This window comes from Kryptolebias marmoratus, linkage group LG24, assembly GCF_001649575.2.
Source record: "Kryptolebias marmoratus isolate JLee-2015 linkage group LG24, ASM164957v2, whole genome shotgun sequence".
Lineage (NCBI taxonomy): Eukaryota > Metazoa > Chordata > Actinopteri > Cyprinodontiformes > Rivulidae > Kryptolebias > Kryptolebias marmoratus.
In genome coordinates this window covers 15,034,352-15,043,885 of record NC_051453.1, presented here as the reverse complement: position 1 = coordinate 15,043,885, position 9,534 = coordinate 15,034,352, and the positions used below count along the sequence as shown (strand labels likewise).

General features: G+C 38.5%; 1 long non-coding RNA gene across 2 annotated transcripts in view; it reads right to left on the bottom strand.

Moving 5' to 3' along the window:
• LOC112450229 overlaps window positions 1–9,319 on the bottom strand; it is a 30,212-nt gene extending 20,893 nt beyond the window's left edge. The window contains exons 1-4 of one of the 2 annotated variants that reach the window (XR_005232834.1): window positions 9,199–9,319; window positions 4,782–4,912; window positions 4,526–4,669; window positions 867–899 (exon numbers count right to left, since the gene is read on the bottom strand). This is a non-coding gene — a long non-coding RNA (uncharacterized LOC112450229). The remainder of the gene's footprint in view (window positions 1–866; window positions 900–4,525; window positions 4,670–4,781; window positions 4,913–9,198) is intronic. The other variant, XR_003038779.2, reaches the window with a different exon arrangement.
• Between the last annotated feature and the right edge of the window lie 215 nt (window positions 9,320–9,534).

Below are 9,534 nucleotides of genomic sequence, written 5' to 3'. Positions count from 1 at the left end.
TTCAGTAATATTCTAATTTTCTGATATGATGAATTTGAGATTTTCATTTGTTGTCATTTGTAATCATCAAAATTAAACGAAATAAACATTTGAAATATATGAGTTTGTATGTAATGTATGAATATAATATACAAGTTTCACTTTTTAAATTGAATTACTGAAATCAATCTACTTTTTCATGATATTCTAATTTTATGACCAGCACCTGTATAATGCACCAGTGCTGAAATGCTTTATAAACCAATACTGTATATGCATTAAATGGTGTGTGTGATTCTTGAAATGCATCACAGGTTTTAAAAACAAACAAGCCATGACATGCAGGCACATGTTGAAGTAGGTTCTTACAAGCAGTTGGATGTTTTCTTTGCAATGTGTTCAAAGTTTGTTCTTTTTTATTTTCCAGTCAGTGTTGATGACACAACAGGGAAGGCTTGCAGTTGCTACTAACTCCTGAAATCAATCAAGTGTGTAAGAACCCTAACACTTCAAAGTGATGGTCCACAAATCAATAGGTGATATCTTGGCAGCCATAGGTCCATCTTTATTTTGACATCTGTAACAGTGAACAATAAAGCTTAATGCTTCAAAGGACTTGCTCAAAAGGTATTGTTGAAAGTTTTATATAAAGTGCATTAGGATTAATCATAAAGCAAACATGGATTTTCTAAGTCATTTTCTTGAGTTTTTGTGTTAATGTGGTGAGCAGCTTTCAAAGTTTTAGCTTTAAGATGCCACAGTGGAACCGTAAAGACTCAGGGTATAAATACAGCAAATTGGTGTGAGTATCCCAAATTTTAAGGTCTGTAATAGAATAATTCAGAAGTAGGGTTCTCTGGAAAGGTTATGAACCATTAATATCTTACCTGTTGTTGGCAGCTTTCCAACTCTGACCAGACCTGCAAGATAACAGCTAGTGAAGCAGTACCAAGATCAAAAGGGTTGTCAGTTGTCTTAAAACAACTTAAACCTCAAAAATGTCATTGCTGTTGATGCAGATGCTATTTTATATAGGCCTACCTTTACCTCTCCATTTTGTTTGACTTTACATGGATTTACAGGCAAAAATATTCCAATGATTCTACCAGAAGTGCCCCAGGCAGCACCAGACATTCTACAGTTAGCTGCTGCTGCCACTTTTTGTATCTTGTGCACTCAAAAGTACAAAACAATTGTGTGGATGCACTACTTGCTATCATAAAGATTTTCTGCAACAGTACCAGTTATATTGGTAGCAACACAAATTTACTTCTTACATTTCTTTTCACTATGCTCTACTTTTAATTAAACGTGGATATTATCTATGCATTGAAACAAGTCGAAAAATCAGATTATTAACAGTTTTGTTAAAACTTTACTCATGCTGATTTTTAAAAAGTTTAAATCAATTTTGGGCATAATAATAATAATATTAATAATTTTATCATCAGCTACATAATTATAAGTCTGAAAGTCTTCACGAGTATAAAAGTTGTTAATATGCATACACATAAACATATGTATATAAAAATATTAAAATGGTGTCAAATTTAGCCAGTGTTACTTATTCCCAAAAAGAATATTATTTCATTTCCTACAGAATCTTCAGGCTGGTGGAGATCATTGTGAGTTCAAGTGAAAAGAGAAAGTTGGGAAAGTTTGAGGCGTATCATTAACATACATTTAGCAAAGCAGCAGTGCAATCCTGCTGCTCACCACCGGCACTGCCACAGAGCATTAAAGTGTTCATATGTTGAAATATGAGGGGACTTGTCCAACTGCTGGAGGTGTAGCTTTAGATTGACTTTATTTGAGGAAATTCAAACTGAAAGCATTGTGTGATCAGACTTAATGAAGTAAATGCTATTTAAACACTGAGGAAATAAACACTAGCAATTAAAAGTTCCTTTTTTAAAAAAAAAAAAAAAAAAAGGAGAAATGGAGCCAAAAATTTAGCCAAACAAAAAACACTCAAGAGATAAAAGGTCTGAAAAAATCCACACTTGAGAAAACTTCAATGTTTTTTTCTCTCTCTCTCTCTCTTTCTCTCCCTTTGGAGTCTGAAATGTACTTTACTCCACAGACGTGCAGATCTCCAGGGAGTGGGCCGAGGTGTGACAGAGCCAGACACTAAACAGAAGCTAGGCCAGGTTAGAGGGGCCAGGCGTGGGAGACAGGAGAGAGCCTGTGGGATAGAGCCCTGTGTAGGCACCAAGTTAACCTGCCCCCCTCCCCCTCATCCCCAGTCCGATCTGCTAACCCACGCACTCTCCTCCATCCCCACTCCCCCTCTCGCCTCTCCTCGGTTTTCTCTCCATTGTATTCATCACCCTCTGCCCACACTGCAAACTCCACGCGGAGTCGAAGAACGAGAGCTCAGCTTGTGTATTGCTAAAATAGTGACATATAAGAATGCGCCGCAGCGCTCCCCCTGATTGCTGGTGTTTCCATTCCACACAAAGGACAATTTGAAGTGGTCTGTGTTCTTCTAAACAACATCAGCAGACATATACAGAGACAGCCGGGGTGCAGACGGGGAGGTAATCAGTCCCAGGCCAGTGTTTAGTAAATGCACACAGTCAGAGGTGAGAGGAGGCAGCCCTGTCAAAACCAACCGTACGATAAAACTCTTCAGAAACACACACTGCAGTGTGGGGGTGAAAGGACAGCCAGGAATATTTTAATGCAAACTCATGCATCCAGAAGTAGACTAGTCTAAACAAAGTTTTTTTGAATTTTTATCACCATGCTCAAAGTTACTTTTCACTTACATTTTCTTTGTTTCTGCTGTTATGATCTACTCTAATGTGCATGTGTTGCATGAGAGATTTATTTTCATTCATTCTGAAAATCTGCTACGCATTTCGGTTCCTATGTATAATAAAATTCTGTCAATTGTGTTGAGTGAAATAGTTAAAAATCTGAAATCTAACTCATTAAATTTAAAGCAATAGTGTAAAAACCTAGTGTTTACTTTTAAGTATAGTTGCATGGAGTATTTAGGAGAAGTCAGTATTTTACCTGTAGCAGACAGCAATCCAGAGAAGTTTTCAAACTACATTTTTACCTCATCACTTTTGCGTGGGACAGGTAATTACTGTCAAAAATGTGTTTGTTTTCTCCCCAACAAAATGACTCCTGACTAATCAGCTGAGTCTGTCAGCACATTATCACCCCCTACAAGTTATTGTAAAAACCAGTCTCTAGTAGGAAGCTGCAGTGCAGATATGACGCTTTGCCTGCACGGGTGTAGAAAGAATAAACATTTATAATTCCAGCCTTAAATGGGCACTGCTTTGAGTAAATGTGTGACTTCCATTCTTCTATGAAAGTGACTCTTTTAATCTCAACATTGCGATCACTCTGACCTCTGTCTGCTGCAGGTAAAATAGTGACTGTTCAAAATTACTCAAAAACTGATCTTTCTTGTACAGAATTTCAAATATTTGTAAAATAGACCAGAGGATGTTTTTGCTCAGTTTCCAGAATTATTGAAAAGCACAAGGATGTTGTAACCTTTTAGGCAATGGAGTGATCTGTTCATTTCTGCTCTGAATGTGCAATCATCAGGTATGTCTTTAATCATAGTAAAAAGGTTAGGACTGAAAACTGACAGCAATTTTATATGTGTGATAAGAGAAGGGTTTCTGATGCCTTGATTGTACAGAAAATAGTTAACCAGGTCATCCACTAATTTCTAAAGCAAACAATTAAAATATTTTGTTTGTATTACTCATAAAAAAACACAAAAATAAAAATACAAAGCATAAATTCTTTCACAAATTCCTTGTCCAATGTGCATATTAATAATTGGTCAAATTAACACCATTATTTAAAGGTTGACATGCATAATTTCCATTTTGTAAAACCAGAGTGAGGAGATGTAAAAACAGCTCTCCAAGAAAAGCTTTGTTACACTTTTTAATAAGGTTCTGCTCCTTTTGTGAGGCTTTCGTTCTCTGAAAGGTACAATTTTAGCCCAGCGTTTATTTTTTTTTTGTGAACTCTGGGATGTCAGTGTGAAGCTGCTCTAATGTGAAGGTCATGTAGAAAGTGCTTGTGCCGTGAGTTAAAGCCCTGCGGTTGATGTGGTCAGCAGTTACTCCACCTCCTTCGAGCCAAACACAAAGAGCAGCGAGTGCTCTTTACCAAAAGGGACAGTACCTCTCCCCTCTCTCTGCTCTGCTGTTTTCACAACCCAACCGACAATCTCAAAAGCTTTGTTCAGACATTGGCGCCTCTTTCTTTTGTCTCTCTTGATCTTTTCTGTTTCAGACTTTCAGCTCTTTCATGTGCATGCACTGGTCAGTGTCGTATGCAAATTGTGCACACGTCTTCTCTGTGTATGCATCGGCAAGGTTTCTATGCTGCATGTTGTCATATCTGTAAAAAGGGGCCCGTAGGAGCAAATGTCAGAACCACACATTGGTCTGTTAGATGAAACACAGCTCAGCCAAATTTAGCACAAAGGTCAAGAAATAACCTGAAGAGCAAAGGTTTATCTCTGTTACTCCTAATAAAATCTCAGTTGTGTGTGATTACGTACTGAATCCTTGGCTGTACGGCACTTCAGCCCCAAGCTGCCCTTTGCGTCGACAGGCAGCCACTCACATGTGGTGTAATCCCAGGTCCCGGCTGTCCCGGGTTTCTGCAGGTTGTTTCTGCAGGTTGTTCCTGCAGATTGTTTCTGCTAGATTTAAATGCAGTTATGAGTGTATCAGTATGACCAACCTCTGACAGTTTTTGGAGAATTCCCAGACAGGCATACGACTGACATTTCACAGCGAGCACGTTTACTCAACTGGACGTGTGAAGCCTCCACTTGTTTATATGTGTCCCAGCATGAGTGCCACTCTGATCCCTGTCAGGGCCTTGAGCCAAGCCCGCGGCAGGTCCGGCAGCTAAACTCATAGAACCAGAAGTCTTTCCCAGCCTATGAACATGGACAGACACAGAGAGGAAGTGCTGGCAGGGCTCCTGTTTGTCAGTCCATTAACATTTTTCTACCGTCAGGAAGCAACAGGCTGGTTGTCACAGCACTCCCCCCTCTTCCCTCACAATCTGTGTTCATAAAAATTTATTCATTTACAAATTTGATGCAACTTGCGATCCTCAAACTTGCAGAATTGCTTGACAAGGGATGTTGTCTGAAGTTGATGTTGCAAAGTTTCATGACTCCCCCCACATACTTTCTATAACATAAGGGCTGCCCAAACCAGACTGAAAATCACCCATATCCAAGTCTGCAACAGAAAGAGAGAGTAGAAAAGCAGACCTCATCCCCTCTTTTCACCATCTGAGTGGAAACAAAAACAGCTAAATCAACCGTAAGGAGGAAGGATGAGAAAACGACTGGAGGAGGGGAATATAACTGGCTTTGTTATGACACAAAACAACAGGCGGGGTGAAGAGAAAACACACAAAACTGAGGAATGAGAGACAGGAAAATGTTCAAATGAAAGGCAAACAAAGCCTAGCAGCTAGAATAACATCCACAGCAGCTCCTTGACCGTACAAAAGCTTGTGGAGCAAAAGTCTGCAATATCAATTTGTGTTAGCAATCAGAACCGTATAGGTGGACAGGAAAACGTTGCTTCCTGAAACAGTAATTATGTGTCCCATTAAATGCAATGGGTAGAGATTAATGCAAAAAGTTCAGGCAGCTAACCTGGTTCTGATCAGAGCCAAAAAAAACCCACTAATTCAGCAAACATGATGGGAGACGTGTTATTTTTTAGCTTTAAAGACACTTTTATACTCTCAATTGAAGCTCATTGACTGTATTTTCTTATTTGTATAGAATAAATAAAGCAATACTGCATATTGCCTGCTGCATTTCATTCCACACCTTTTAGATTTGGATTATTTTATATTGAGAAATAATGGAGTTACAGCTAATTTGGTCAATCACTAAAAAAACATTTGGTTTAATCAGTTGCAAATGTCAACTCCATGCATACTTTCTAAAAGTGTCATTCTCATTCGTTCAGTGATCCATGGGATGTTTTGCCAACAGTACAGAATGTTATTGCTCCGCTTTCGCCTTCAGCAATAATAAGGTACAATCTCTCTAAAACCGTTTTAAAAGTTCCCCAGGTTTTTAAAAGTACCTATACTTTTATGTGCTCAAGAGTTATCTCAATCTTCAATCTCTTAACTTAAAAAAAAAAGATTGAAAGTAATCAGTTCAACCTTTTGTATTTTGATTTTTCATCCTGAGTTACTCTCTGAATAAATTGTTTTGACTGAAACTGATGGCCAAATCCAGTTTGTTTAGTTGACATATGAACAACAGCTGGGCCTCACACTGAGTTTGAGCGAACAGACAGTGTGCTTCTTGTTGTTGCACGGGACCGGCCCAGCATTTGGCCAAGTCTGCCCAGCAACAATTAATGCTGAAGCGCATGCTGTTGCGCACAAGGCTGTGTCATTTGCCATGCATTGCAATCTCTCTGGATTGATTGGAACAAAATCAATGTTGTTCTGGGACTGACTGCCAGCATTTATAGAGTTGTCAGCACGGCCTTCCTGCATGAGGGGAGTGGCACGGTGTACAATGGCTGCGTGGAAGATTTGTTTAAGGCCTGTGGGTGTTGACACAGCTGCCAGGGGAGTGGAGATGAGATGATGGAGACAGAAAAAAAAGTTTGGGGTAAAACTACTCCAAGTGTCTAGTTCATGACTTTTAGATGACAAGCTGTGAGGAGAAGACAACATATGTCAGCGTTTCAAACTGGGAAATTCATTTGACTTTCAGAACATGGTTTTGCTTCCTGAAAACACTGTGACCTCAGTTTATGTGCTGAGCAGAGACTGTGTCAGTTTGTTAGAATTTGTTGGGTTTTTTTTGTTAGTTTTTTTTTTGGCTGGAGATGATTTGAGAGAGAAATGGTTTTATTATTACCTGCCGCCAAAGGCAAAGGCAATAATGTTTTTGCCCCTGTGTGGGTGCTCATTTGTCTTTAGCGTGATCCACTTGATGAATTTTAATAAAACTTTCAGATACAATCAGTTGGCATCCATCTACAACTCATTAACTTTTGGAGCTAATGTGATTCAAGATGGCCTCTGACTTAAGCCAACACGAAAAGGCTAAGGTAGTAGCTCAGCATCATCCTCAACACATGCTCTAAGTGCTCTAGATTTTGTAACATCTTTGCCTAAAACTTTGGCATAACCTATTGGCATCAGCCCTGTCTATATATTGGCAAAATATCTCACAAACCACTGGACAGATGGCTGTGAAACTCTCAGAATGATCGTTTGATGTACAGTTTGTACACAACTGATTACATTTTTGGGTCAGTCAAATCAAGATGGCTGTCACAGCTTATCAACCTTAGTCATACACAAAAATGACTTTAACTCAGACAAGTTAACAGGAATTGAGACCAATTTCGGTGTGGTAGTAGTTGAGAGTTATAAATCAGCCATAGTAAGAGCACTTTCTGTGTCCTTCTGGTGCCGGTCCAAAGCCCAGACAGTGAGGGCTGGGTCAGGAAGAGCATCCAGCATAAAACTTGTGCCAAAACTAATGTGCAGATCTACGACTGCCCTTCCGTATTGTACGACTGCATTATTGGCTCATATGACAACCTTTCTGGATCAGTAGGGACCTAACAGTGACCATCGCTGATGCTCTTAACCAATGAGTGCTGGTGGTAGTTGGACTTGGAGGCAGATGTGGTGACCACTGGCATGGGACAAGCCCCAAGATAAAGAAGTAGTTGAGCATTATGCTCAATACATAGAGTACTTCAAACAGATCACGCAAGATCTCACAATATTGCAAGAGATTGTGCAGAACATGATTTACAAGCTTTGAACAAAACAGCTATAATTCTGTCCTTTTTTATCATGAAGTGATCTTAGTTTAAAACTCTGGACTGAACAGCAGCAGGCGATATGCATTACTTCGAGAACTGCTAGGCCTTTTATAGTGATCAAAAGTTACTTTTCTCATTTGTTTTTTATGTGTGTCAGTGACTGTTTGTGTTTGTAAGTAGGTTTGTGATTTTTTTAAAAGAGGAAGCATTGATGCTACACAACCTTTGACACCTTAACCCTGCAGCCAATAACCTTTTATTACTGTATTCTGGCCTCCCACAAGACAACTTTTCCCAGAATATGTGGCGATGCCTTTGAAAAACATTTTTCATGTGACAATGACCCAACAGAGAAAACAAACTGTGACCACTTTTTTTGATGGGAAACACATTTCGTCAAACTTGAATCCTGAGCCACACAGAGAGTCCTTGTTTTCTACTGAAAGGCTTTAAGCAAAGACTGAGAGACGGCTTTTTTTTGTTTTTGTTTTAAGATGATGTAACTGCTCTTTTTTATGTTGTTAGATCAGCCACCCCCCACACACTCACCACATGCACACAAGCAGACACACTGTTTAAAAAATAAAGGAGTGTAGTCACAAGGAGTCAGACATTTGGCTGGGCCAAGTACCAGGAGGCAGAAACTCCAGCAGTGGAAAGACCAGTCAGACCCAACTTTCTTACATAACAGCGCTCCCAGACAACAATGCGTCTTCTGCCACACAAACACACAAGCCTGTGTTAGGAAACTTCAGCCAAACAGTTCTGTCGTACTGCAGTCTGATAACATGGAAAGATAAAAAAAGTTGTCATAATAAATGTTCAAGGTTAACCAGCGCGTTAATACTTTGTTATTTGTGTTATTGCAATGTGATTTAAGAGACATACGAGAACTGGAACAGTCATAAATTACATTGTAGATTTACAAGTTTTAAAGAGTCAACAGTGACTGAGGCTCATGGTGTAAGTTTTAAACTGACATAAAAGCTCTATAAGCTCTATAAGTCTATAAGAACAAAATAATTAGAATGTCAGACCAAGGCGAAATCTTATTTCTTAGTGTTACCCCTGCCCCTTAGTACCCTGTAGTTTTAAGTGACAAAAGGGTGATTGTTAAAATCTTCTACAACGAGCAAGATACTCCTTTAAGAAACCAATACATCATCAATTTTTGCTAGTTCTTTTATATAAACAAATGCAACAACAATATGTGTTTATATGTGTTTGAAAACTAGTAATTTGCTCTTCAACAAACTTTGTCATAAAATAACTGTTATTTTTTTATGCTTTTTAGGAATAAAACAGCAAAAACAAATCTAATACTTTGGAAATACACTAAACTAGACATTAGACAATACAGACAATATATATATATATAACTGAAAATACTTACATTTGTGGCTGTTTTTTTTCTTTCTTCTTTCTTTTTTGCAACAGCAGTTCCTTCATTTCCAGGTGTGCTTTGCTATATATACCACTAAAAGGATTGCGACACCCTTCCTTCTCAGGCTCAAACATGTAAAATGTAGGAATGGGGCTAAAGAGTAAGAGGAAGGAGTAGAACTGAGTTTAATTACTGGAGCAACATCCTGTTTAAACTCCAACTTCAAATTAAAACTTTTTCTTTTTAAATTGTTTTCTTTACAGAATAATTCAATAAATATTTGTATACACATTTTTGTAGTTTTTTACGTTTTTGGCTTTACATTCATATAATTGGTTTAAATTT